The sequence below is a fragment of the Rutidosis leptorrhynchoides genome, chromosome 6 (genome assembly GCF_046630445.1).
Source record: "Rutidosis leptorrhynchoides isolate AG116_Rl617_1_P2 chromosome 6, CSIRO_AGI_Rlap_v1, whole genome shotgun sequence".
NCBI lineage: Eukaryota > Viridiplantae > Streptophyta > Magnoliopsida > Asterales > Asteraceae > Rutidosis > Rutidosis leptorrhynchoides.
This window is the reverse complement of record NC_092338.1, coordinates 433,553,587-433,564,371: the sequence shown is the minus strand read 5'-3', so window position 1 is coordinate 433,564,371 and position 10,785 is coordinate 433,553,587.

Here is a 10,785-nt window from a genome sequence, read left to right as displayed (position 1 = left end):
TTAGAATTACCTTTATAGCTGCTGTGTAGCAAGTTATTATGTGCTATATTTCATCCTATATGTATAATAGTGGTTTTGTATGTTTGTAAAATATTGTATAAAAGTTTGAAAGTGAAATATTATTGTAATAAGTTTTTCATATAGAATCGTAGTAGTTGAATTATATAATAGCTACTAAGTATGAACTTAACGGGTAGGTACTACCCGAATTAAAACTATAAAATGCTAATATGAAGAAAAAGCTTTTATAAATAAGTTCATATTATGCTACGAAATACTATTGACTACTCTTAAATTCTATATGATTAACTCAATTCTTTTGGGCTATTTTTGAAGGAAATGGCACCGGCGACTCGTCAGAATTTGAACATGAGCGAGGAAGACTTCCGTATTTTCCTTGCAGCAAACATAGCCACAGTACAGGCTGCGATGCAAAATAACAATAACTCTGGATCTAGCAGTGGAACTAATTCTACAAGAAATCGTGTAGGATGCTCCTACAAAGAATTCACTGCCTGCAAACCTTTGGAATTTGATGGAACCGAAGGACCAATTGGATTGAAACGGTGGACCGAGAAGGTCGAATCGGTGTTTGCCATAAGTAAGTGTACTGAAGAGGACAAAGTTAAGTACGCTACGCATACCTTCACAGGTACTGCGTTAACGTGGTGGAACACCTATCTTGAACAGGTAGGAAAAAATGCTGCTTACGCACTACCGTGGTCGGCATTCAAGCAATTGATGAACGAGCAGTACCATCCTAGAAACGAAGTCAATAAGCTCAAGGTAGAACTTAGAGAGTTATGAACACAAGGATTCGACATTACCACATATGAACGACGATTCATAGAGTTGTGCCTATTGTGTCCGAGAGCGTTCGAAGATGAAGAAGAGAAGATCGACACGTTTGTAAAAGGGTTACCAGTAAGGATTCAAGAAGATGTGAGTTCACACGAGCCCCCTTCCATACAGAAGGCAAGTCGAATGGCTCATAAACTCATAAATCAGATTGAGGGGAGAATTAAAGAACAGGCGGCCGAAGAAGCCAACATGAAACAACTCAAGAGGAAGTGGGAGGAAAACGGTGACAAGAGTCACCAGTACAACAACAATAACAATTACAACCACAACCGCAACAACAATCGCAACAATAACCGCAATCCTAACAATAACTACAACAAACGTCCCAACAACAACAACAACTACAACAACCGTTTCAACAACAATAACAATCCGAACAACAACCTCAATAACAACAAACAACAGAAACAACCATGCTTCAGGTGTGCAGAGTACCATCCGAATGTGTTTTGCACAACAGTTTACACCAAGTGTAAGAGAAGTAGTCATGACGCGGCAAAATGTGAGATTTACGGACCAAAGAACAATAAAAATAAAGAAACAAATAAGGTCGAAACAAATAATGCCGACGTAGTTTGTTATAAATGTGGAAAACCAGGCCACATTATTAGAAATTGCTCAAACCAAGGGAATACTAATGGGCAAGGCCGTGGAAGAGTTTTCAATATTAATGCGGCAGAAGCGCAGGAAGACCCGGAGCTTGTTACGGGTACGTTTCTTATTGACAATACATCTGCTTATGTTTTATTTGATTCGGGTGCGGATAGATGCTATATGAGTAGAGATTTTTGTGCTAAATTAAGTTGCCCATTAACGTCTTTGGATAGTAAATTTTTACTCGAATTAGCAAACGGTAAATTAATTTCAGCAGATAATATATGTCGGGATAGAGAAATTAAACTGGGGGATGAAACATTTAAAATTGATTTAATACCAGTCGAATTAGGGAGTTTTGATATAACAATTGGCATGGACTGGTTGAAAAAGGTGAGAGCGGAGGTCGTTTGTTACAAAAATGAGATTCGCATTATGCGTGAAAAGGGAAAACCTTTAATGGTGTACGGAGAAAAGAACAATGCGAAATTAAATCTTATTAGTAGCTTGAAGGCGCAAAAACTAATAAGAAAAGGTTGTTACGTCATTCTAGCACACATCAAGGAAGTTAAACCTGAAGAAAAGAACATCAGTGATGTTCCCATTGCAAAAGAATTTTCCGATGTATTTCCAAAAGAATTACCGGGATTACCCCCACATCGATCCGTTGAATTTCAAATAGATCTTGTACCAGCAGCTGTACCAATAGCTCGTGCTCCATACAGACTCTCACCCAGCAAAATGAAAGAATTACAAAGTCAGTTACAAGAACTTTTAGAGCGTGGTTTCATTCGAACAAGTACATCACTATGGGGAGCTCCTGTTTTGTTTGTCAAGAAGAAGGATGGTACATTTATGTTGTGTATCGACTACCGAGAGTTGAACAAACTTACCATCAAGAACCGCTACCCACTACCGAGAATCGACGACTTATTTGATCAACTACAAGGCTCGTCATTTTATTCGAAGATTGATTTACATTCTGGGTATCATCATATGCGGGTGAAGGAGGATGATATTCCAAAGACTGCTTTTAGGACGCGTTACGATCATTACGAGTTTATGGTTATGCCGTTTGGGTTGACCAACGCACCATCTGTGTTCATGGACCTCATGAACCGAGTGTGTGGACCATACCTTGACAAGTTTGTCATTGTTTTCATCGATGACATACTTATTTACTCAAAGAATGACCAAGAGCATGAAGAACATTTGAGAAAAGTGCTAGAGTTGTTAAGGAAGGAAAAACTGTACGCTAAGTTTTCAAAGTGTGCATTTTGGTTGGAAGAAGTTCAATTTCTCGGTCACATAGTGAACAAAGAAGGTATTCAGGTGGATCCAGCAAAGATTGAAACCGTTAAAAAGTGGGAAACCCCAAAAACTCTGAAGCATATACGCTAATTTTTAGGACTGGCTGGTTACTACAGAAGGTTCATCCAAGACTTTTCCAGAATAGCAAAACCCTTGACTGCATTAACGCATAAATGGAAGAAATTTGAATGGAAAGATGAACAAGAAAAAGCGTTTCAATTGTTAAAGAAAAAGTTAACTACGGCACCTATATTGTCATTACCTGAAGGGAACGATGATTTTGTGATATATTGTGACGCCTCAAAGTAAGGTCTCGGTTGTGTATTAATGCAACGAACGAAAGTAATTGCTTATGCGTCTAGACAATTGAAGATTCACGAGCACAATTATACGACGCATGATTTGGAATTAGGCGCGGTTGTTTTTGCATTAAAGACTTGGAGGCACTACTTATATGGGGTCAAAAGTATTATATATACCGACCACAAAAGTCTTTAACACATATTTAATCAGAAACAACTGAACATGAGGCAGCGCAGGTGGATTGAATTGTTGAATGATTACGACTTTGAGATTCGTTACCACCCGGGGAAGGCAAATGTGGTAGCTGACGCCTTGAGCAGAAAGGACAGAGAACCCATTCGAGTAAAAGCTATGAATATAATGATTCACAATAACCTTACTACTCAAATAAAGGAGGCGCAACAAGGAGTTTTAAAAGAAGGAAATTTAAAGGATGAAATACCCAAAGGATCGGAGAAGCATCTTAATATTCGAGAAGACGGAACCCGGTATAGGGTTGAAAGAATTTGGGTACCAAAATTTGGAGATATGCGAGAAATGGTACTTAGAGAAGCTCATAAAACCAGATACTCAATACATCCTGGAACGGGGAAGATGTACAAGGATCTCAAGAAACATTTTTGGTGGCCGGGTATGAAAGCTGATGTTGCTAAATATGTAGGAGAATGTTTAACGTGTTCTAAGGTCAAAGCTGAGCATCAGAAACCATCAGGTCTACATCAACAACCCGAAATCCCGAAATGGAAATGGGAAAACATTACCATGGATTTCATCACTAAATTGCCAAGGACTGCAAGTGGTTTTGATACTATTTGGGTAATAGCTGATCATCTCACCAAATCAGCACACTTCCTGCCAATAAGAGAAGATGACAAGATGGAGAAGTTAGCACGACTGTATTTAAAGGAAGACGTCTCCAGACATGGAATACCAATCTCTATTATCTCTGATAGGGATGGAAGATTTATTTCAAGATTCTGGCAGACATTACAACAAGCATTAGGAACTCGTCTAGACATGAGTACTGCCTATCATCCACAAACTGATGGGCAGAGCGAAAGGACGATACAAACGCCACGAGCATGTGTTATTGATTTCGGAAACAGTTGGGATCGACATCTACCGTTAGCAGAATTTTCCTACAACAACAACTACTGTTCAAGCATTGAGATGGTACCGTTTGAAGCACTTTATGGTAGAAAGTGCAGGTCTCCGATTTGTTGGAGTGAAGTGGGGGATAGACAGATTACGGGTCCGGAGATAATATAAAAAACTACCGAGAAGATCATCCAAATTCAACAACGGTTGAAAATCGCCCAAAGTCGACAAAAGAGCTACGCTGACATTAAAAGAAAAGATATAGAATTTGAAATTGGAGAGATGGTCATGCTTAAAGTTGCACCTTGGAAAGGCGTTGTTTGATTTGGTAAAAGAGGAAAATTAAATCCAAGGTATATTGGACCATTCAAGATTATTGATCGTGTCAGACCAGTAGCTTACCGACTTGAGTTACCTCAACAACTCGCGACTGTACATAACACTTTCCATGTCTTGAATTTGAAGAAATATTTTGCTAAAGAAGATCTCACTATTCCGTTAGACGAAATCCAAATCAACGAAAAACTTCAATTCATCGAAGAACCCGTCGAAATAATGGACTGTGAGGTTAAAAGACTTAAGCAAAACAAGATACCAATTGTTAAGGTTTGATGGAATGCTCGTATAGGACCCGAGTTCACCTGGAAATGAGAAGATCACATGAAGAAGAAATACCCGCACTTATTTCCAGAAGATACGTCAACACCTCCAACTGCTTAAAATTTCGGGACGAAATATATTTAACGGGTAGGTACTGTAGTGACCCGAACTTTTCCATGTTTATATATATTAAATGAAATTGTTATTAACATAATTAAGTGTTTCCAACATATTAAGCAATCAAACTTGTTAAGACTTGATTAATTGAAATAGGTTTCATATAGACAATTGACCACCCAAGTTGACCGGTGATTCACGAACGTTAAAACTTGTAAAAACTATATGATGTCATATATATGGATATATATATATATATATATATATATATATATATATATATATATATATATATATATATATATATATATATATATATATATATATATATATATATATATATAGTTAACATGGTATTATGATAAGTAAACATATAATTAATTATATTAACAATGAACTACATATGTAAAAACAAGACTACTAACTTAAGGATTTCGAAACGAGGCATATATGTAACGATTATCGTTGTAACGACATTTAATTGTATATATATCATATTAAGATATATTAATACATCATAATATCATGATAATGTAATAATTTAACATCTTTTTAGATATAATAAACAATGGGTTAACAACATTTAACAAGATCGTTAACCTAAAGGTTTCAAAACAACACTTACATGTAACGACTAACGATGACTAAACGACTCAGTTAAAATGTATATACATGTAGTGTTTTAATATGTATTCATACACTTTTGAAAGACTTCAAGACACTTATAAAAGTACTTCTACTTAACAAAAATGCTTACAATTACATCCTCATTCATTTTCATCAACAATTCTACTCGTATGCACTCGTATTCGTACTCGTACAATACCCAGCTTCTAAATGTATTTACTATTAGTATATACACTCCAATGATCAGCTCTTAGCAGCCCTTATGAGTCACCTAACACATTTGGGAACCATCATTTGGCAATTAGCATAAAATATTTCATAAAATTACAAAAATATTAGTAATCATTCATGACTTATTTACAAGTAAACAAAATTACACATCCTTTATATCTAATCCATATACCAACGACCAAAAATACCAACAAACACTTTCATTCTTAAATTTTCTTCATCTAATTGATCTCTCTCAAGTTTTATCTTCAAGTTCTAAGTGTTCTTCATAAACTCTATAAGTTCTAGTTTCATAAAATCAAGAATACTTCCAAGTTTGCTAGCTTACTTCCAATCTTGTAAAGTGATCATCCAGCCTCAAGAAATCTTTCTTATTTACAGTAAGATATCTTTATAATACAAGGTAATACTCATATTCAAACTTTGATTCAATTTCTATAACTATAACAATCTTATTTCGAGTGGAAATCTTACTTGAACTTATTTTCGTGTCATGATTCTGCTTCTAGAACTTTCAAGCCATCCAAGGATCCTTTGAAGCTAGATCTATTTTTCTCATTTCTAGTAGGTTTACCTACTAAAATTAAGGTAGTAATGATGTTCATAACATCATTCGATTCATACATATAGAACTATCTTATTCAAAGATTTAAACTTGTAATCACTAGAACATAGTTTAGTTAATTCTAAACTTGTTCGCAAATAAAGTTAATCCTTATAATTTGAATTTTAAAATCAACTAAACACATGTTTTATATCTATATGATATGCTAACTTAATGATTTAAAACCTGGAAACACGAAAAACACCGTAAAACCGGATATACGCCGTCGTAGTAACACCGCGGGCTGTTTTGGGTTAGTTAATTAAAAACTATGATAACTTTGATTTAAAATTTGTTCTTCTGGGAAAATTATTTTTCTTATGAACATGAAACTATATCCAAAAATCATGGTTAAACTCAAAGTGGAAGTATGTTTTCCAAAATGGTAATCTAGACGTCGTTCTTTCAACTGAAATGACTACCTTTACAAAAATGACTTGTAACCTGTATTTCTAACTATAAGCTTATACTTTTTCTATTTAGATTCATAATCTTAAGTTCAATATGAAACCATAGCAACTTGAAACACTCAAAACGGATTTAAAACGAAGAAGTTATGGGTAAAACAAGATTGGATAATTTTTCTAGTTGTAGCTACGTGAAAATTGGTAACAAATCTATATTAATCATATCCTAGCTAACTCATATTGTATTATACGTGTATTCTAATATATTATATAATCTTGGGTTACCATAGACACGAATACAATGTTTTGACATATCATATCGACCCATCTATATATATATATTTCGGAATAACCATAGACACTCTATATGCAGTAATGTTGGAGTTAGCTATAAGGGTTGAGGTTGATTCCAAAATATTATATATACTTTGAGTTGTGATCTAGCCTGAGGCTTGTATACATGAGGTCGTGGATTGATTCAAGATAATATATATTGCTTTATTTTCTGCACATCTAACTGTGGACAACTAGTTGTAGGTTACTAACGAGGACAGCTGACTTAATAAACTTAAAACAGCAAAACGTATTAAAAATTTTGTAAATATATTTTGAACATACTTTGATATATATGTATATATTTGTTATAGGTTTGTGAATCGACTAGTGGCCAAGTCTTACTTTCCGACAAAGTAAAAATCTGTGAAAGTGAGTTATAGTCCCACTTTTAAAATCTAATATTTTGGGATGAGAATACATGCAGTTTTATAAATGTTTTACAAAATAGACACATGTAAATGAAACTACATTCTATGGCTGGATTATTAAACCGAATATGCCCCTTTTTAGTCTGGTAATCTAAGAATTAGGGAACAGATACCCTAATTGACGCGAATCCTAAAGATAGATCTATTGGGCCCAACGAGCCCCATCCAAAGTACCGGATGCTTTAGTACTTCGAATTCATCATGTCTGAAGGGAGTCCCGGAATGATAGGGGATATTCTATATGCATCTTGTTAAGGTCGGTTACCAGGTGTTCACCTTATGAATGATTTTTATCTCTATGTATGGGATGTATATTGAAATATGAAATCTTGTGGTCTATTATTATGATTTGATAAATATAGGTTAAACCTATAACTCACCAACTATTTTGTTGTAACATATTAATATTTGTAAACCAATATGTATTGGTAGTGTGTAAGTGTGATATTTGTTAGATTATCATTTCTGGATAATCTAAGTGGTGTCTTGTTAACCTTGTCGATAAAATAAAGGTTATGGTTTGTTTTAAAAACGAATGCAGTCTTTGAAAAATGTCTCATATAGAGGTCAAAACCTCGCAATGAAATCAATTAATATGGAACGTTTATAATCAATATGAACGGGACATTTCAGCTTGTCCTCAAGCAATACAGAACTTGAAATTAAATCACACGAATCACTTCTTTATTCTTCACACTTCATACATTAATGATTTTGATACAGCGGTATAAACAATGGTAGTAACGATGTGGTTTACAGTCCCACTTGACTATGAAAATTTAGATCCTTTAAGGAAATTGGATCTTTATGAAAACATTTGATCTTTTGATAATTCAATCTAGCTTTTACCCTAGATAAGTTTTCAGGAATAACCCTTCACCGGTGTTTGCAAATTATTTTTGTGGGTTGTGTGGGTTTCAGATTTTAAAATTTTAGCTCAAAACTTGCGGTTTTGTGTCACCCACTTGCTAACCTTGTATTAGGAAAGCAACACGTCCAGTATACTTGCTCCGTATATTACCTTTCGGTAAACTACCGTCCGGTTGTAACGGAAAGCGATGAACAAGAAACTGTTAAGGCAATGTCTAATGACATGCATTTATTCATGGTCCACAATGTGTCGGATGCAATTACTATCCATTGTAGGAGAAATAGTAAAGATCACCCTATAATTTTTCGGTCTGGCACAAGGTCCAGTCTTCGACCATACTATGCAACCACCATTCTTACGGTTGACACCCGATTTGGTTCAGGTGACCTAATGAATTCCGAGTGAATTCTTAGGATTTTACGTTCAATGGTAATGAACGCTGTGATGACCCGGGAATTTCCGACCAAATTTAAACTTGAATCTTATATGGTTTCGACACGATAAGTAAAGTCTGTAATGTGGAATCTCAAAAACTTTGTACTGTTTTCATGAATTCATTTGACCTTTGACTACTCCCGACGATTCACGAATAATTAATTGTAAATAAATATGTGTGTATGTATATATATAAATAATAATTCGAAATATATCTTAAAGTATTATATGTTGTTGTTATTAAAAATTAATAAATAAATAAAAATAACAATAGGATATTATAATAATTATTATTTAAAATATATCTCTTTATATAAATAAAAGTATATTAAAAATAAATATTAAATGATTGTAATGCTAGTTTGATGTTCCGATTGATATTAGAGAAGTTCAATTCGAACTTATATGATTTTAAAATAAACGGCGATCCGAAAATGAGTTATATAAATTATAGGCTTATCAAAAATGTATTTAGAATCTAATTTGATAAATTTTAATATTTCGAATATTTTACCTGGGATCGAGCGCGGAGAGTTAATCTAATTGTTTTAAACTTATACTAAAGAGTTTATTTTGATAATGTAAACATTATTAGACCACAAGAAAGATGTAGTAATATCGCTGGCATTGGCATGTGCCATTCCTTTCAATGCCATCTGAAATAGGCCTAATTTTGATTATACAATCTCCCATTTTAATTAAATAGTATTAACATTCAATTATTCTAGCAATTATGAAAGACGTAATTGTAAATTTAATTAGTGGAGTGATGTTACTATTAGCTACAATATTATTTTTTATTTTTTTACTTTATATCGCTACCCATCTATCATCTTCTCAAACAAAGATGTGATTGTAATTAACAACCATCACAAACCCATTGGTTACTACTACTCCCTTGCTCGTCACTGTGGTTGCTACTAGTAAACACCACCCTTCGGTTATCTAATGTTAGTCGAAACTCTCAACAAACCAAACACCACCACCCATGGTCCATAACCACCGAACAACCATCCCAACTCATCGTATAGTGCTGCTGTTTTCGTTTCAGTTTATGCCCGTGAACCATCATCGAGCCGCTACAGTTGCTATTTAACTTGTAATTGTGAGTAATATTTTTCATTTCTTGTTCGACCCATTTAATCACCACACCATCGTTGCCACTTAAATCATCATGGTGAACCGCCATCCTCACCATGACACCATTAACCACCATCGGTCATCACAACCTTCGACCACCATCAACCTTGATCCACCACTAGATCACCACAATCAACAACCCACTTCACCTCCTTACTCAATCCATCAAACCACCTTCGCATTGCAATTTTTTTACTTTCTTTCTTCTTCCACCTGCAAGCAACCACCTTCATCATCACTATCTCGATCATACACTACAATCTACGATTAAACAACTACCATTAACCCGTTGTTACTATTGCCACTCTTTTGCTCGTAAGTTGTCTGGCGATCCTGTTACCGATATTGTTTCTAGAGAGGTACTTCATACTTGTTATTCAAAAGTATCTCCGTATGCTGAAGTTGATAACCAAGTTGATAACCTTGTGTTAGTCGCTTGGTTACAGTCTATTGTGGACATTATTAATTTAGATCCAAGAGAATTTAAAAGACTTGACTTTCCAAATCTGTTCTCGGGAACAACTCATTAAAAAGGAAGATTGTCATATACTTAATGTTATGGTGGGTGAGCGTAGTCCCACGTGATTTCTTTTTTGTAAAAATGATGGATCATCAATTAAAGGCAATAAACAATGAGGTGGACGATGTAATAGATGACATCAAATATAGAAAGTGGGGAAGGAGAAAAAGCAACGACCGTGTAGTAGGTAATGATAATGATGTCGACGTTAAAATGATATTGATGATGATTATGTGAAGATCTTGATCATCGTGATGATTATGATGATATTATATTGATGATGATGATGAGATGATGGTAAT